This window comes from Aegilops tauschii, chromosome 2 (genome assembly GCF_002575655.3).
Source record: "Aegilops tauschii subsp. strangulata cultivar AL8/78 chromosome 2, Aet v6.0, whole genome shotgun sequence".
Lineage (NCBI taxonomy): Eukaryota > Viridiplantae > Streptophyta > Magnoliopsida > Poales > Poaceae > Aegilops > Aegilops tauschii.
This window is the reverse complement of record NC_053036.3, coordinates 82,634,199-82,654,020: the sequence shown is the minus strand read 5'-3', so window position 1 is coordinate 82,654,020 and position 19,822 is coordinate 82,634,199. Positions and strand designations below refer to the sequence as shown.

Below are 19,822 nucleotides of genomic sequence, written 5' to 3'. Positions count from 1 at the left end.
AAGGCTTCTGACCTCTATCCACCACCACCACCTCCTCCACCCAATACGCATCTAAGGATGAAAGGAAGAAAAATCCTCTCCGCCAGCTCTCTCCCCGATTCCTCTCTCTCTCCGCCATCACTGATTCCAGGTAGGTCCGGCGCTCCCCTGCACTGCTGATCCCTGGTTAGGATCCCTCTTACTGTTCTCCTCTAACCCGCCGCCTCCGCGACGCCCTTCGCACCCCTGCCCACGCCCCCGCAGAAACCCTAGTCACCATGGGTCGCTGGCGCAGCTTTGGCGCCTCCAGTTTGTCGGCCCGCCACCCCGCGTCTCTGCACGAACGGCTATCAATCGGGCTCGACGGTCTGCGCTGCCTCGGTTACCTCAACTCCGACGCCGACGGTTCAGTAAGGCACTGATCCCCTCTGCTCTTACCCTCACTGGTGTTTGGTGTGGCTTGGCCATGATGCCAGGGCTGTTTCTTTTCCAGCAATCTCGACAATGATCTATGCTACCTTGATCACTCGCCTGACCTATTGCATCCATGCCGCTCCATGTTCTGAGTTCTCCACTGCAATTGTGTGCGCACTGAAATACCAGGATGTAAGTACTTCTTATGTATCCTAATGTATTATGTAACTTCTTTTTTTTGCTAATTTATGACGGCTTTTTGCTAATAACAGCTTGATGACATGGCACACACGTTCTGATATATTCTGTAACTTCTGTATTTTTTCTGAGATTGTATTCTGTAACTTCTTCACTATGCTTGGTACATAAATTTTTATCTTTTATATTTACGCCACAAAACTCTGCAGCTCTAAGTAATACTAATAGTGCCTTAGAATTTTGATAGCTTTTATTTGGGACTGATTGCCAGTATACAATTTTTTTTGCTTCTTTGCACCGTTATCTTATTTGAGTTTCCTAACATACAGGAAAACCCGGATTTGTTATCTTCAGTTTATAGTTGAGACTTCATTTATGCTGAGTACGCTGTAGCAGCTGGACATCGTCATCGCTCAAATGTGTGGCAGGTGCCCATATGTGTGGTTTGTTATTAACTGCATTGTTATTAGCTGGTTGGTCTTAGTTCTGAAAGGCATCCTCCTTCCAGAGCCAAATTTCTTTTATTTTAGAAAAAAATATTTAGTCAATATGCATGTAAATCTTGATCCCGACATCTTCATTTCACCTTAATATTGTGCTTTCACAGTTACATATGCAAGCTGGGTTTTTTTTATCTGTTCAATTGCAAAGGAGAACTCACATTGTGAATTCTTGTGACGACTCCCTGGATACTACCCTAGTATGTCCTTGCTTACAAGTGATGATATTTCCAAAGATCTAAATATTGACTTGCACTTCTCATGAATAAAACGTGACTGATTTTATCTTCTACAGTGCATGCTTTCCACGATGTACTGATGTCATTGACGTGCCTTTTGTGGTGAGAAGATTACACAAATCTGGATCTGAGGTCTATTGGATTCTGCTCGAGAGTGTTATCCTACCTAACCCATATTTTTCGTTCAAAACTAAAATACTTTTAATATATCAGATGAGAAAGGAACTAGGGATTGCAGATGATGTTAAGGTGGTCATTTTCTACTTTTGAGGACAGGTGGGATATTAACTAAGATGGGCATTCTGTTTTCTTATGTGTGGATGGTTTACTTCTTTTTTAGTGTAACTGATGGCAGCTAATTGCATGTCTCTGAACTTGCTTCATGCAATTCTCTTGATTTTAACTTCAAGAACATCTGATTTCCTGAATTCTGTGTACTTATTTGCATTTTTTGACCAGCCGTCTACCAATCGTCGCCCGATCTGAAGCTGCACAAAAGATGCGCCACCATATAGATAAGCTTCTCTTGCCCTACATTGACATGTTTTCCCCTGGTTTAGTGAATGTGAAACAAGAATTGAACTTGACGCCACTGAAAGTTAAATTAAATATATCCATCTAGCATAATCATGAGCATCATGTGTTCAAGAAAAAAAATATGATTATATGTAACTTCTATTTTTTGCCATCCTATACCAATGATCAATGTTGTAATAAGCTTACTGTGCAGTTTTAAATTTATAACAGACTATACACATGTTTTTGTTTTCAAATAACTATGATAGAAATCAGTGTCCAGTACGTGGTTCCACAAAGGCAAGGTTATACTGTTCTGCACTTACTATGATAGAAATGATCTAAATCTCTAAATAACAATGAGTGTGCATAGTATTTAGCGTGACAGGTACAGAACCATAAAAACAGATGAATTGCCAAAATGATAGTAGTACAAATCATCGGTGAAGTTATTCTGATTTAGCAAATCAAACTTACCTGAATATGCAATTCGCAAGACTAGATGTCAAGCCAACAACATGCTCTTCTACTTCTATGTAATGGGACCAACCTAGCTTGGTAACCTTTCTAATGCTACATTAGAAATATATGATCAGTTGATCTGGCCACTCAAAAATGTCAACAGTAATTGTCATGCAGCTAGATTAGTTATTGCAATGCCTTCAGCCTTTGTATGTTCCCCCTCTTTTTTTAATTGTGTTGTATATTGGCCAGATTTTTTTTCTTTCTGTAATGGTACGTTACTCATGTCAGTTTTTATTTGATGTAGATTGCCAAGATAAATAGATGATGCATGGCTAAGTGGTTTCTAGCAAGGCGGAGAATGGGACTACCACCAAGATAGTTTTACGTTTATTTTTTAGAATGCCATTTTCATGGTCATTGTATAGAAATGATGTGATGTCATTTTCAGGGTCAATGTAAGGAAAATCATGTGTTTACTCTTTGGATTTTGTTCCATGTAATGCAACCAATCAGATTCAATATATGAGCTATTCCTATTTACTGATTTGTTACTCTTGTGCACCATCACTATTAATCCAATAATTGTTGTGGTAATATATAAAATATTGGTAATTGTTCATGCTATGCATTAGCGCTTGCAATAATATGTTTATGTCCATCCCAAACTAGTTCTGGTTAACCAGCAACGCATTGCAACACTTATTCACGTTGATTACCAACGCAATTATATGTGTTGTTGTAGGCCGTTGCAACGCCACCAACGACAACGCATATACATCCGTTGGTGTAGACCTCAGCAACGCTTATATGGACATTCAACAACACATCGATGCGTTGCTAAAGGTGGGTTCTTGTTGTAGTGTGATAGTATTTGCATATCTATGTTGTAGATCAATAGCTCGCGATGTAGTTTCCCGTTTATTTTTGATATGTTCCTAGAGAAAAATAAGTTGAAAAATGTTAGTAGCAATGATGCGGACTAGCTCCGTGATCTGAGGATTATCCTCATTGCTGCACAGAAGTATTATGTCCTTGATGCACCGTAGGTGACAGACCTATTGCAGGAGCAGATGCAGATGTTATGAACGTTTGACAATGCTCAGTATGATGACTTGATAGTTTAGTGCACCATGCTTTACGGCATAGAACCGGGACTTCAAAAATGTTTTGAACGACATGGAGCATATGAGATGTTCCAAGAGTTGAAATTGGTATTTCATACTCATGCCCGTGTCGAGAGGTATGAGACCTCTGACAGTACTTTGCCTACAAGATGGAGGAGACTAGCTCAACCAGTGAGCATGTGCTCAGATTGTCTGGGTACTACAATTGCTTGAATCAAGTGGGAGTTAATCTTCTAGATAAGATAGTAATTGACAAAGTTCTCTAGTCACTATCACCAAGTTAGTAGAACTTCATGATGAACTATAATATGCAAGGGATGACGAAAGTAATTCCCGAGCTCTTCGCGATGCTGAAATTGGCGAAGGTAGAAATCAAGAAAGAGCATCAAGTGTTGATGGTTACCAAGACCACTAGTTTCAAGAAAAGGGCAAAGGGATAGAAAGGGAACTTCGATAAGAATGACAAGCAAGTTGTCACTTCCATGAAGAAGCCCAAAGCTAGACCCAAGCCTGAAACTGAGTGCTTCTACTGCAAAGGAAATGGTAACTGGAAGTGGAACTGCCCTAGATACTTGGCGGATAAGAAGGATGGCAAAGTAAATAAAGGTATATTGGATATACATGTAATTGATGTGTACTTTACTAGTGTTTATAGCAACCCCTCGGTATTTGATACTGGTTCAGTTGCTAAGAGTAGTAACTCGAAACGGGAGTTGCAAAATAAACAGAGACTAGTTAAGGGCGAGGTGATGATGTGTGTTGGAAGTGATTCCAAGGTTGATAAGATCACCATCGCACACTCCCTTTACCTTCGGGATTAGTGTTGAACCTAAAATAAATGTTATTTGGTGTTTGTATTGAGCATAATATGACTGGATCATGTTTATAGCAATACGGTTATTCATTTAAGTCAAAGAATAATTGTTATTCTGTTTACGTGAATAAAACCTTCTGTGGTCATACACCCAAGGTGAATGGTTTATTGAATCTCGATCGTAGTGATACACATATTCATAATATTGAACCCAAAAGATGCGAAGTTAATAATGATAGTGCAACTTATTTGTGGCACTGCCGTTTAGGTCATATTGGTGTAAAGCGCATGAAGAAAATCCATGCTGATGGGCTTTTGGAATCACTTGATTATGAATCAGTTGATGCTTGCGAACCATGCCTCATGGGCAAGATGACTAAGACTCCGGTCTCCGGAACAATGGAGCGAGCAACAAACTTGTTGGAAATAATACATACTGATGTATGCAGTCCGATGATTGTTGAGGCTCGCGGCGGGTATTGTTATTTTCTGACCTTCACAGATGATTTGAGCAGATATGGGTATATCTACTTGATGAAACATAAGTCTGAAACATTTGAAAAGTTCAAAGAATTTCAGAGTGAAGTGGAAAATCATTGTAATAAGAAAATAAAGTTTCTACAATCTGATCGTGGAGGAGAATATTTGAGTTACGAGTTTGGTCTTCATTTGAAACAATGCGGAATAGTTTCGCAACTCACGCCACCCGGAACACCACAGCGTAATGGTGTGTCCGAACATCATAACCGTACTTTATTGGATATAGTGCAATCTATGATGTCTCTTACCGATTTACCACTATCGTTTTTGGGGTTATGCATTAGAGACAACTACATTCACGTTAAATAGGGCACCATCTAAATCCGTTGAGATGACACCGTATGAACTATGGTTTGGCAAGAAACCTAAGCTGTCATTTCTTAAAGTTTGGGGTTGCGATGCTTATGTGAAAAAAAAGTTTCAAACTGATAAGCTCGAACCCAAATCGGAGAAATGCGTCTTCATAGGATACCCAAAGGAAACTGTTGGGTACACCTTCTATCACAGATCCAAAGGCAAGATATTCGTTGCTAAGAATGGATCCTTTCTAGAGAAGGAGTTTCTCTCGAAAGAAGTGAGTGGGAGGAAAGTAGAACTTGATGAGGTAATTGTACCTTCTCCCGAATTGGAAAGTATTTCTTCACTGAAATCAGTTCAAGTGATGCTTACACCAATTAGTGAGGAAGTTAATGATGACGATCATGAAGCTTCGGATCAAGTTACTACCAAACCTCGTAGGTCAACCAGAGTACATTCCGCACCAGAGTAGTACGGTACTCCTATTCTGGAGTTCATGTTACTTGACCATGACGAACCTACAAACTATGAGGAAGCGATGATGAGCCCAGATTCCGCGAAATGGCTTGAAGCCATGAAATCTAAGATAGGATCCATGTATGAAAACAAAGTATGGACTTTGGTGGAATTGCCCGTTAATCGGCAAGCCATTGAGAATAAATGGATATTCAAGAGGAAGACGGATGCTGATGTTAGGTGTTACTATCTACAAAGCTCGACTTGTCGTGAAAGGTTTTTGACAAGTTCAAGGTGTTGACTACGATGAGTTTTTCTCACTCATAGCGATGCTTAAGTCTGTCCGAATCATGTTAGCAATTGCCGCATTTTATGAAATCTAGCAAATGGATGTGAAAACTGCATTCCTTAATGGATTTCTTAAAGAAGAGTTGTATATGATACAACCAGAAGGTTTTGTCAATCCTAAAGGCGCTAACAAAAATATGCAAGCTCCAGCGATCCATCTATGGACTGGTGCAAGCATCTCGGAGTTGAAATATAGGCTTTGATAAGTTGATCAAAGCATATAGTCTTATACGGACTTGCGGTGAAGTCTGTATTTACAAGAAAGTGAGTGGGAGCATTACAGCCTTTCCGATAAGTATATGTGAATGACATATTGTTGATCGGAAATGATGTAGAATTTTCTGGAAAGCATAAAGGAGTGTTTGAAAGGAATTTTTCAAAGAAAGACCTCGGTGAAGCTGCTTACATATTGAGCATCAAGATCTATAGAGATAGATCAAGACGTATGATAATTTTTTTCAATGAGTACATACCTTGACAAGTTTTTTGAAGTAGTTCAAAATAGAACAGTCAAAGAAAGAGTTCTTGCCTGTGTTGCAAGGTGTGAAGTTGAGTAAAGACTCAAAATCCGACGACGGAAGAAAATAGAAAGAGAATGAAAAGTCATTCCCTACGCCTCAGTCATAGGTTCTATAAAGTATGCTATGTTGTGTACCAGACATATTGTGTACCTCACCATGAGTTTGGCAAGAGGGTACAATAGTGATCCAGGAGTGGATCACTAGACATCGGTCAAAATTATCCTTAGTGGAATAAGGACATGTTTCTCGATTATGGAGGTGACAAAAGGTTCGTCGTAAAGGGTTACGTCGATGCAAGTTTTGACACTGATCCAGATGACTCTAAGTCTCAATCTGGATACATATTGAAAGTGGGAGCAATTAGCTAGAGTAGCTCCGTGTAGAGCATTGTTGACATAGAAATTTGCAAAATACATACGGATCTGAATATGGCAGACCCATTGACTAAACTTCTCTCACAAGCAAAACATGATCACACCTTAGTACTCTTTGGGTGTTAATCACATGGCGATGTGAACTAAGATTACTGACTCTAGTAAACCCTTTGAGTGTTAGTCACATGGCGATGTGAACTATGGGCGTTAATCATATGGTGATGTGAACTATTGGTGTTAACACATGGCGATGTGAACTAGATTATTGACTCTAGTGCAAGTGGGAGACTGAAGGAAATATGCCCTAGAGGCAATAATAAAGTTATTATTTATTTCCTTATTTCATGATAAATGTTTATTATTCATGCTAGAATTGTATTAACCGGAAACTTAGTACATGTGTGAGTACATAGACAAAACAAAGTGTCCCTAGTATGCCTCTACTTGACTAGCTCGTTTATCAAAGATGGTTATATTTCCTAACCATAGACATGTGTTGTCATTTGAGGAACAGGATCACATCATTAGGAGAATGATGTGATGGACAAGACCCATTCATTAGCTTAGCGTTATGATCGTTACAGTTTCATTGCTACTGCTTTCTTCATGACTTATACATGTTCCTCAGACTATGAGATTATGCAACTCCCGAATACCGAAGGAACACCTTGTGTGCTATCAAACATCACAACGTAACTGGGTGATTATAAAGATGCTCTACAGGTGTCTCCGATGGTGTTTGTTGAGTTGGCATAGATCGAGATTAGGATTTGTCACTCCGTGTATTGGAGAGGTATCTCTGGGCCCTCTCGGTAATACACATCACTATAAGCCTTGCAAGCATTGTGAATAATGAGTCAGTTGCGAGATGATGCATTACGGAATGAGTAAAGAGACTTGCCGGTAACGAGATTGAACTAGGTATGAGAATACCGACGATCGAATTTCTGGCAAGTAACATACTGATGACAAAGGCAACAGCGTGTGTTGTTATGCGGTTTGACCGATAAAGATCTTCGTAGAATTTGTAGGAGCCAATATGAGCATCCAGGTTCCACTATTGGTTATTGACCGGAGATGTGTCTCGGTCATGTCTACATAGTTCTCGAACCCGTAGGGTCCGCACGCTTAACGTTCGATGACGATTTGTATTATGAGTTATGTGATTTGATGACCGAAGTTTGTTCGGAGTCCTGGATGAGATCGGGGACATGACGAGGAGTCTCGAAATGGTCGAGAGGTAAAGATCGATATATTGGAAGGCTATATTCGGACATCGGAAAGGTTCTGAATGATTCGGGTATTTTTCGGAGTATCGGAGGGTTACGGGAATTCGTCGGAGAAGTATTGGGCCTTATTGGGCCATACGAGAATAGAGGAGGTAAGCCAAAGGGAAGGAGGCGCCCCCCCATGGGTCCGAATTGGACTAGGGGAAAGGGGCAGCGCCCCCCCCCCCCTTGCCCTTTCATACTCGCTCTCTCTTTCCCTCTTTCTTCTCTGCTACCCCGGAAAGGAAAAGGGGAATCCTACTAGGACTTGGGAGTCCTAGTAGGACTCCCCACACTTGGCGCGCCCCCTCTAGGTTCGGCCTCCTCCTCCTCCCTCCTTTATATACGTGGGCAGGGGACACCCCAAAGGAGAACAGACAATCTCTTAGCCGTGTGCGGTGCCCCCCTCCATAGTTACACACCTCGGTCATATCGTTGTAGTGCTTAGGCGAAGCCCTGCGTCGGTAACTTCATCATCACCGTCGCCACACCGTCGTGCTGACGAAACTCTCCCTCGGCCTCAACTGGATCAAGATTACGAGGGACGTCATCGAGCCAAACGTGTGCAGACCGCGGAGGTGCCGTACTTTCGGTACTAGGATCGGTCGGATCGTGAAGACGTACGACTACATCAACCGCGTTGTCATAAGCTTCCGCTTACGGTCATCCCCTCTCGTTGCTATCCATCACCATGATCTTGCGTGTGCGTAGGATTTTTTTTGAAATTACTACGTTCCCCAACACCCCCTGGGTCCGAATTGGACTAGGGGAAGGGGGCGGCGCCCCCCTTTCCTTCCCTTCTCCCTCTCCCTTCCTTCTTCCCCCTTGCTGAGGTGGAATCCTACTAGGACTTGGAGTCCTAGTAGGACTCCCCTCTCCTGGCGCGCCAACAGGGCCGGCCGGCCTCCCCCTCCTCTCCTTTATATATGGGGGCAGGGGGTACCCTTGAACACACAAGATCAATTGTCTTAGCCGTGTGCGGTGCCCCCCTCCACAGTTACACACCACGGTCATATCATTGTAGTGCTTAGGCGAAGCCCTACGCCGGTAACTTCATCATCACCGTCGCCATGCCTTCATGCTGATGGAACTCTCCCTCGCCCTCAACTGGATCAAGAGTTCGAGGGACGTCATCGAGCTGAACGTGTGCTGAACGCGGAGGTGTCGTACGTTCGGTGCTTGGATCGGTTGGATCGCGAAGATGTTCGACTACATAAACCGCATTACTAAACGCTTCCGCTTTCGGTCTACGAGGGTACGTGAACACACTCTCCCCGCTCGTTGCTATGCATCTCCTAGATATATCTTGCGTGATCGTAGGTAATTTTTTTGAAATACTGCGTTCCCCAACAGGTGTTAGTGTCTTTCACACGATTCCAACGAGTCCAAAAACGTCAAAAATCAGAGTTCATCTAAAGAAATTACGAGCAATATACCGAATGAGGCCTCAACGTTCGACGGTTGTCGGTACGACCATGTCTGGTCGTACCAGTGGTCGTACCAGGTGCAGACATGCCTGAAAGTTGTCCTTTGAAACGAGATTCTTCACCGATTTCGTCCCAATTTGTTCCCTCATGATCCTTGGTTGAAAAGGAAGGGTTTGGGAGAGGATTTGACTCATCTTGATCCCTTAGATCAAAGGAGAGAACCTACATCTATGAAGGAGGCTTGGGGAAAACACTTACGAATACATCTCCAAACCTAGCCGCCATCGTCATCATTCATTCATCCAAGATCGATCTTCATCACCTCCATTGTTGACCCAACTCCACCTCCATAGAAGAAGGGACAAGATCAAGAGAAAGAAGAGGAGGCTCCGCCGGCGCCATCTCCATCGCGTCGCCTCCATCGGAGTCGCCCCCTTCTCCACCATTGCCGGCACCATTGCCGCCAACATCGCCATGCCTTCTCCCTTCACCGGCTTGTAACCTTGACCCTCTCTTTTATGTTGTTCGTTTACATGTTTGACTAGTCGCATTAGTTCTCGGGAATATGGATGAACTCTATATGATTAATTTATGTGATATGTTATCTTCTTGTTCATGTTAGAGTTAGTAGCCTTTGCGAAGGTTAAGAGGATGCCTCACTCGCATTATCTCCATGATTGTTTGTGAAGTATACTACTGTCGCTGCTCTGCATTAGGATGTTGAGGTAATTCGAGGTGATAGTAAAAGCCTCTTTCTTTGCGTGTTGCAGTTGGTAGGGGAGTAACTCGGAAACTCAATCTGACTGCGTTAATAGGGAAACCCTTAATTAACCTAGTGATGACCGGCATGGGAAAACTACAGTTGGTGGCATATGTGGTATGAAGTCTACCTAGAGTAGAACATATTCTGTACCAGGAACTGTCCACTTATGCACATGAAGAGTGGATGAGAGAAACAATAGTTCATATTAGTAGTGATGATTTCGGAACCCTCGAGAACGTTATACTGTTGAAGCACCGTCATCATTTTCCCTAGCAACCGATAGAGTAGACGATTTTCATACTCCGGTTTGGGTATGTACAGAACTGCGTAAGTGGCAACATAGTTGTGGGGTTTGTGATGCCTTCTTATTCGCTCCTTGTGAGATCGACAAACCTTACTTACTGTGGAAGTGCTACAAAGCCCTATGCACTTACAGGACATCTAGCATTTTCTCGCGCCGTTGCTAGGGAACATAGTGCTTGGTCATTGCCTACCTACTCGCATATAGTTTATTTTGTTCGTTGTTATTATCTTACCGTTTTTTCTTTAAACCCCCCAAAATAAAAATTACTAATAATGCCTTATGAGATTTCTCTCAATGAATAGACGAAATCTGCGATGGAGGACAAAAGAGACACAAGCCCACCATTGGCTATCAATGATGAGAACATAGAAGAATTGCTCCAAATATTGGACAAGTGGTCATTGCTAATACGCGAAGAATATCCAATCACTTGTGATGTTTGTAGAACCGAAGGGCATTTCACTTATAAATGTAAGTACAATTATGATTCAGTACTTGTCAAGAGGAGCCGCCACCACCTTGACGACTATTGGTGTTGTAGTAGTAGGGGCGCCTAGAATTGCCCTAGTTTTGGATGTTGTAGCCTCCGCCATAGTCATCATTGATACGTCTCCAACGTATCTATAATTTTTGATTGTTCCATGCTATTATATTATCTGTTTTGGATGTTTAGGGACTAACCTATTAACCGAAGGCCCAGTGCAAATTGTTGTTTTTTGCCTATTTTCAGTGTTTTGCAGAAAAGGAATATCAAACGGAATCCAAACGGAACGAAACCTTCGCGAGGATCTTTCTTGGAACAAATGCAATCCAGGAGACTTGGAGTGGAAGTCAAGGAAGCAACGAGGCGGCCACGAGGCAGGAGGGCGCGCCCCCACCCTCATGGGCCCCTCGTAGCTCCACCGACCTACTTCTTTCGCCTATATATACTCTTATACCCCGAAAACATCCAGGGGAGCCACGAAACCACCTTTCCACCGTCGCAACCTTCTGTACCCGTGAGATCCCATCTTGGGGCCTTTTCCGGCGATTTGCCGGAGGGGGACTCGATCACGGAGGGCTTCAACATCAATACCATAGCCTCTCCGATGATGTGTGAGTAGTTTATCACAGACCTTCGGGTCCATAGTTATTAGCTAGATGGCTTCTTCTCTCTCTTTGGTTCTCAATACAAAGTTCACCTCGATTTTCTTGGAGATCTATTCGATGTAATACTTTTTGCGGTGTGTTTGCCAAGATCCGATGAATTGTGGGTTTATGATCAAGATTATCTATGAACAATATTTGATTCTTCTTTGAATTCTTATATGCATGATTTAATATCTTTGCAAGTCTCTTCGAATTATCGGTTTAGTTTGGCCTACTAGATTGATCTTTCTTGCAATGGGAGAAGTGCTTAGTTTTGGGTTCAATCTTACGGTGCTCGATCCCAGTGACAGAAAGGGAACCGACACGTATTGTATTGTTGCCATCGAGGATAAAAATACGGGGTTTATATCATATTGCATGAGTTTATCCCTCTACATCATGTCATCTTGCCTAATGCGTTACTCTGTTCTTATGAACTTAATACTCTAGATGCATGCTGGATAGCGGTCGATATGTGGAGTAATAGTAGTAGATGCAGAATCGTTTCGGTCTACTTGACACGCACGCGATGCCTATGTTCATGATCATGCCTAGATATTCTCATAACTATGCGTTTTTCTATCAATTGCTCGGCAGTAATTTGTTCACCCACCATAATACATGCTATCTTGAGAGAAGCCACTAGTGAAACCTATGGCCCCCGAGTCTACTTTACATCATATTAGTTTCCCATCAACTAGCTATTTCTGTCGCTGTTTATTTTGCAATCTATCCAACAAAAATACCAGAAATATTTATCTTATTATCTTTATCAGATCTCACTTTTGCAAGTGGCCATGAAGGATTGCCAACCCCTTTATCGCGTTGGTTGCAAGGTTCTTGATTGTTTGTGCAGGTACTAGGCGATTTGCGTGTAGTCTCCTACTGGATTGATACCTTGGTTCTAAAAAACCGAGGGAAATACTTACGCTACTTTACTGCATCACCCTTTCCTCTTCAAGGGAAAACCAACACATGCTCAAGAGGTAGCAAGAAGGATTTCTGTCACTGTTGCCGGGGAGATCTACGCTCAAGTCAAGACATACCAAGTACCCATCACAAACTCTTATCCCCCGCATTACAGTATTTGCCATTTGCCTCTCGTTTTCCTCTCCCCCACTTCACCTTTGCCGTTTTATTCGCCCTCTTTCGTTCGCTCCTTTTCGCTTGCTTCTTCTGTGCTTGTGTGTTGGATTGATTGTTTGTCACGATGGCTCAAGACAATACTAAATTGTGTGATTTTTCCAATACCAACAACGATGATTTTATTAGCACTCCGATTTCTCCTATTACCGATGCTGAATCTTGTGAAATTAATGCTGCTTTGTTGAATCTTGTCATGAAAGATCAATTTTCTGGCCTTCCTAGTGAAGATGCCGCTACCCATCTAAACAACTTTGTTGATTTGTGCGATATGCAAAAGAAGAAAGATGTGGACAATGACATTGTTAAATTGAAGCTATTTCCGTTGTCGCTTAGAGATCGTGCTAAAACTTGGTTCTCTTCTTTGCCTAAAAATAGTATTGATTCATCGAATAAGTGCAAAGATGCTTTTATCTCTAAGTACCGCTAAGATCATCTCTCTTAGAAACGATATTATGAATTTTAAGCAACTTGATCATGAGCATGTTGCACAAGCTTGGGAGAGGATGAAATTAATGATACATAATTGCCCTACTCATGGTTTGAATTTATGGATGATTATACAAAAAAATTATGCCGGATTGAATTTTGCTTCTAGAAATCTTTTAGATTCGGCCGCGGGAGGCACTTTTATGGAAATCACTTTAGGAGAAGCTACTAAACTCCTAGATAATATTATGGTTAATTATTCTCAATGGCACACCGAATGATCCACTAGTAAAAAGGTTCATGCGATTGAAGAGATTAATGTTTTGAGTCGAAAGATGGATGAACTTACGAAATTGTTTGCTAATAAGAGTGTTTCTTCTGATCCTAATGATATGCCTTTGTCCACTTTGATTGAGAATAATAATGAATCTATGAATGTGAATTTTGTTGGTAGGAACAACTTTGGTAATAACGCGTATAGAGGAAACTTTAATTCTAGGCCGTTCCCTAGTAATTCCTCTAATAATTATGGTAATTCCTACAACAACTCTTATGGAAATTTTAATAAGATGCCCTCTGATTTTGAGACTAGTGTTAAATAATTTATGAATTCGCAAAAGAATTTCAATGCTTTGCTTGAAGAAAAATTGCCTAAGATTGATGAGTTGGCTAGGAACGTGGATAGAATTTCTCTTGATGTTGATTCTTTGAAACTTAGATCTATTCCACCTAAGCATGATATCAATGAGTCTCTCAAATCCATGATAATTTCCATTGATGAGTGCAAAGAAAGAACCGCTAGGATGCGTGCTAAAAAAGATTGTTTTGTGAAAGCGTATTCTTCTAATTTTCATGATAATAATAATGAAGATATAAAAGTGATTGATGTGTCTCCTATTAAATCTTTGTTTTCCAATATGAATCTTGATAAAGATGGGACTGGAGATGAGTCAACTTTAGTTAAAAGGCGTCCCAATGATTCGGAGTTTTTAGATCTAGATGCAAAAATGTTGAAGAGGTCAAAACTTTCCATAGCAATGAACCCACTATTTTGGATTTCAAGGAATTTAATTATGATAATTGCTATTTGATAGATTGTATTTCCTTGTTGCAATCGTGTTAAATTCTCCTCATGCTTATGATCAAAATAAAGCTTTTACTAAACATATCGTTGATGCCTTAATGCAATCCTATGAAGAAAAGCTTGAATTAGAAGTTTCTATCCCTAGAAAACTTTATGATGAGTGGGAACCTACTATTAAAATTAAGATTAAAGATCATGAATGCTATGCTTTATGTTATTTGGGTGCTAGTGTTTCCACGATTCCAAAAACTTTGTGTGATGTGTTGGGTTTCCGTGAATTTGATGATTGTTCTTTAAATTTGCACCTTGCGGATTCCACCATTAAGGAACCTATGGGAAGGATTAATGATGTTCTTATTGTTCCAAATAGGAATTATGTGCCCTTATATTTCATTGTTCTTGATATAGATTGCAATCATACATGTCCTATTATTCTTGGTAGACCTTTCCTTAGAACGATTGGTGCAATTATTGATATGAAAGAAGGAAATATTAGATTCCAGTTTCCATTAAGGAAAGGCATGGAACACTTTCCTAGAAATAAAATAAAATTACCTTATGAATTTATTATGAGAGCCACTTATGGATTGCATACCAAAGATGACAATGCCTAGATCTATTCTTGTTTTTATGCCTAGCTAGGGGCGTTAAACGATAGCGCTTGTTGGGAGGCAACCCAATTTTATTTTTGTTCCTTGTTTTTTTGTTCCTGTTTAGTAATAAATAATTCATCTAGCCACTGTTTAGATGTGGTTTATGTTTTAATTAGTGTTTGTGCCAAGTAGAACCTTTGGGAAGACTTGGGTGAAGTCTTTGTGATCTTGCTGTAAAAAACAGAAACTTTGGCGCTCGACAGTAATTTGTTCACCCACCGTAATACATGCTATATTGAGAGAAGCCACTAGTGAAACCTATGGCCCCCGAGTCTACTTTACATCATATTAGTTTCCCGTCAACTAGATATTTCTGTCGCCGTTTATTTTGCAATCTTTACTTTTCAATCTATCCAACAAAAATACCAAAAATATTTATCTTATTATCTTTATCAGATCTCACTTTTGCAAGTGGCCGTGAAGGGATTGACAACCCCTTTATCGCGTTGGTTGTAAGGTTCTTGATTGTTTGTGCAGATACTAGGCGATTTGCGTGTAGTCTCCTACTGGATTGATACCCTGGTCCTCAAAAACTGAGAGAAATACTTACGCTACTTTGCTGCATCACCCTTTCCTCTTAAAGGAAAAACCAACGCATGCTCAAGAGGTAGCAATCGTCGTGGCCGCCTCCATAGCCACTGTCGCCCTTGCCTTGATAGCCACCTCTGTGGCCTTGACCGCTGTCGTTATTGTAGCCTCCGCGATCACCACCTCCTTTGTAGCTGGACCGACTCCTTACCCCTTTGAAGGACCATCGTGAGCGTTCACCGACGAAGCAGCCATCACTCATCCTCTGAAAAAGCTGTTCGTGCTAGTAGAAGCTAGTGACCATGGTGAACAGGTCATCGATGGTGAGAGGGTCGGTGCAGACTTCAAGAGTGGAGCGATGGCTGGTAGTCCATGTCCACCCCGACGATGATGAAGGAGATTAGTTCGTCACTGGAGGACATGTTTTCCGGCCGTAGCAAGCTCGTCAGCGAGTGACCTCATGGAGTGAAGTAGATGGCAGTAGACTGGGACCTCTTCTGCACATTGGCGAGGGAGATGCAGAGGTTGTTGACGGGTATGCTGGACTACAAAGAGAACATGCTTGTCACCATCGCCCATAGTGGATGTGATTTTTCATGGGAAGCAACCTGAACGAGCACTTCGTTGAAGAGGTTGTTGAGCAAGTACGCAAGCACCTGTTGATCTTGCCCAGATCACACACTCTGGGTTCTCGATGGCCGGGTCTTTGCCATTGGAATTTTTGGTGGTGATTGTTTTGCCGGCTAGGGATAGATTGATCTAGGTACCATACATGCCGGCAACTTTAATCCGCGTAGCACTTGGCAATACCTATTTAGAACTTCAGGCGCCCCTTATAGGCCATTTTGCTAACGGGCGCCTAAAGCGGACACCCCTTTCAATGAGTGGGGCCGGCCCGCATATCTTCTCTCTGAGCTGGCTATCAATAATGAGAAGATACAGTAATTGCTCCAAATATTGGACAAGTGGTCATCGCTAATACACCAAGAATATCCAATCACTTGTGATGTTTGTAGAACCAAAGGGCATTTCTCTTATAAATGTAAGTACAATTATGATTTAGTACTTGCCAAGAGGAGCCCCGCCACCTTGACGACTATTGTTTTTGTAGTAGTAGGGGCTCCTAGAATTGCCCTAGTTTTGGTTGTTGTAGCCTCCACCATAGTCATCATCGTGGTCGCCTTCATAGCCACCGGAGCCCTGGCCTTGATAGCCACCTCTGTGGCCTTGACCGTTGTTGTTATTGTAGCCTCCGCGATCACCACCAACTTTGTTGCTGGACCGACTCCGTACCCCTTTGAAGGACTATCGTGAGCGTTCGCCGACGAAACAGCCATCACCCCTCCCGTGAAAAAGTTGTTCGCGCTAGTAGAAGCTAGCGACCATGGCGAACAGGTCGTCGATGGTGAGAGGGTCGGTGCAGACGTCAAGAGTGGAGCGATGGCTGGTAGTCCATGTCCATCCCGATAATGATGAAGGAGATTAGTTCGTCAATGGGGGTGCATGTTTTCCGGCCGCAGCAAGCTCATCAGCAAGTGACCTCATGTGAGTGAAGTAGATGGCAGCGGACTGGGACCTCTTCTGCGTGTTGGCGAGGGAGATGCAGAGGTTGTTGATGGGTATGCTGGACTATGAAGAGAACATGCTCGTAACAACCGCCCATAGTGGATGTGATTTTCATGAGAAGCAACCTGAACGAGCACTTCGTTGAAGAGGTTGCTGAGCAAGTACCCAAGCACCTGCTGATCTTGCCCAGATCACACACTCTGGGTTCTCGATGACCGGGTCTTTGCCATTGGAATTTTTGGTGGTGATTGTTTTGCTGGCTAGGGATAGATTGATCTAGGTACCATACATGCCGACAACTTTAATCCGCCTAGCACTTGGCAATACCTATTTGGCACTTCAGGAACCGTGATTGTTTTGCTGGCTAGGGATAGATTGATCTAGGTACCACACATGCCGACAAATTTAATCCGCGTAGCACTTGGCAATATCGATTTGGCATTTCAGGAGCCCCTTATAGGCCATTTTGTTAACGGGCGCCTAAAGCACACACCCCTTTCAGCGAGTGGGGCCGGCCCACATATCTTTCTTTCTGAGTTTTTAAATCGCAAAAACAAAATAGTGAGTGATGGTATTCAAACCGCAAACCTCGAGTTTCAGTAGCAAAGGTTATTACCAAGTGGACTAGCGACCTGTTTGTAACTAGTTTGTTTTCTTATTTATCTTTAACGCTAAAAAACCACAACATTTTCTATTTTTTGTTTTTTTGTTTGCTTTTGGCCGGTTTTCTTCTCTTTTTTTCTTTTGCTTTTTTCTTTGTCTTTTCAGTTTCTCTTTCTTTTAAAAAAATTCACAAACTTTTCTTAGATTCATGTACTTTTCTAATTCACAGACTTCTTTTGAATCTCACGAACTTTCTTCAAATTTGTGAACCTTTTTTTCTATATTTTCATTTTTTATAATTCATGAACTTTTTCAGAAATGGATTTTTTTTTCAAAATTGATGTACTTTTTTCAACTTTAATGATTTTTTTTCAAATTCGATGAACTTTTTTCAAATTTGATGAACTTTTTTTAATTATTTTCAATTTTTATCAAATTCAATGGACTATTTCAAATATGACAAACTTTTTTTCAAATTCAATGAACTTTTTCCAATTCTGATGATTTTGTTTTTAATCTTGATGAACTTTCTCAAATTTGATGAATTTTCTTTCAAATTTGATTAAATTTTTTGGGTTTGATGAAAATTGTTTTTCAAATTCGATGAACTTTTTCCAGTTTATGAACTTATTTCGAAACTTCATGGACTTTTTTCAAATTCGTGAAGTTTTCTCAAATTCGTGAACTTCTTTCAATTTGTATGATCCTTTTATTTTATTTTTATAATTTTTCAAAATTTGTGGTTTTAAAAAAATCTTGAATTTCTTTTCAAATTGTACGCTTCTTTACATATAATAGTATATGTTAATGTTTTACTAGAAGATGGCTCAAATAGTGCTATTTCCTGATATTGGTCGTCAAGGTGAGCTTGGTATAGTGGTTATTGTGCCTGCATATTGTTGTTCTCAAGAGAAGTTCGAGTTTGATGATACGAATTTTTCTCCAGGTGTTTTCCCCTTGCTCTCTTTAGCAGGTACTGGGCCGGTCCGCAACGCGCCCCCTACGAGCGTCAGCACCTCCAATCGGCGCTTACAGCGTCAAATAGGAGCTGCCATAGCACTTGGGCACACCGTAGGATATAGTTGGTGCGCATGAGCACGCCTAAGTCATGTCGGGCCGGCCCATCGGCGGCTGATGTACCAACACACAGTGAACATGCCTAAAAAAGAAAGTGCGCTTGCGAGGATTCAAACCGCGGCCCTTCCATTAGAGACCACGGGATGCTGGCAACTAGAGTTGACGAGCGCTAGTGCCAACAAAACATTAACGAACTAAAATAACAGTGCCACCCAAAAAATATCAAACACAGACATTTTTTTTGGAAAAAAAAAGCAAATACTTGATACGCAAATATTTTCCAGATTTTTAATCAAATTTTTTAAAACTCAAACATATTTTGAAGAAAACAATATGTGAACAATTTATTGTAAATAGGATTTTTTTTTAAAACAGAGCAATTTATTAAAATTTGAACATAGCTTGAAAACATATACAATTTTTGAATTTTTCAACCATTTTTTAGAATGGTAGCATTTTTTTGAAATTCCTGAACAATTTAGAAAATGCAACATTTTTTGAATTCATGAAAAAGAAATTAAACTGGGAACAAATTTTGAAAAATGTGAGCACTTTTGAAATTTCCAAAAAAATTCAGGAATTTGTTTTTTCCAAAATGCCAACAGTTTTTAAAAGACAACAACACTTTTTGAAAAAAAAATCAATATTTAAAGTTCTGAACAATTTTTAAATTCTGGATTTTTTTTGAATTTATGAAAAAAAAAGAAAACAGGAGAAAATAAGGAAAAAAAGAAACAAAAAAATGAAAAAGAGAAAACAAAACAAATAAATGAGGGGATAAAAACCAGTAAAAGGGGGAAATGGTTCAGGAACCGTATAAAAGGTTCCCCAAAAGGGTAAAAACCAGCTTGAAAACCTTCTAGAAGATTCCCAAAACCGGGATTGCTGGAAGCCATAACTGGCTGGCCCAGCTAATTGCTTGATGGCCGACGTGCGTGCAAAATGCGTCATATAGGGGTTTTAATGTAAAATAGGTAACGTCCTGCAACTGAGACTCGTTCAGCTCGGTCAATTGAGCCCTACTCGCTCTTTATGGGCTGGCGTTCAACAAAAATACTAATGGG

At 41.0% G+C, this 19,822-nt stretch overlaps 1 long non-coding RNA gene across 5 annotated transcripts; it reads left to right on the top strand.

Moving 5' to 3' along the window:
- LOC109753115 (uncharacterized) lies at positions 1-2,853 on the top strand. 5 transcript variants are annotated; one of them, XR_012201872.1, is made up of 9 exons: positions 1-130; positions 244-389; positions 473-585; positions 666-754; positions 921-1,019; positions 1,199-1,291; positions 1,387-1,462; positions 1,544-1,606; positions 1,790-2,853. It is a non-coding gene; the product is annotated as an uncharacterized lncRNA (long non-coding RNA). The 5 variants fall into 5 exon arrangements; XR_012201870.1 differs by having other exon boundaries at positions 244-394; XR_012201873.1 differs by lacking the exon at positions 666-754.
- The last annotated feature ends 16,969 nt before the right edge of the window (positions 2,854-19,822 follow it).